Raw genomic sequence first — 267 nt, forward strand, 5'->3', positions numbered from 1 at the left:
GCAGCTGAGCTGCTGAGAAACTGATCACGTGCAGCACATCTACACCGCAGATAATAAATAAAACAACAATGCAATAAACCCTTAAATCATCCATGCCTGCTGCAACAGCAGCAATTAGGTGGAAAGCCATGAGGGTGGGAAGAGTTCTGTTTTGGATGTGACTTTACTAGCCCAAATTGTGGACGACCTGAGGTTACCTTTTCCAGCCTGGCTTGGGGAGTGCTGTCATGGGGTTGGGTGGCCTGGCAGSTAACGGCCGGGCTGTGG

The sequence above is a fragment of the Malurus melanocephalus genome, unplaced genomic scaffold (genome assembly GCF_030028575.1).
Source record: "Malurus melanocephalus ecotype Western Australia unplaced genomic scaffold, MMel_1.1 scaffold_286, whole genome shotgun sequence".
Taxonomy (NCBI): Eukaryota; Metazoa; Chordata; class Aves; order Passeriformes; family Maluridae; genus Malurus; species Malurus melanocephalus.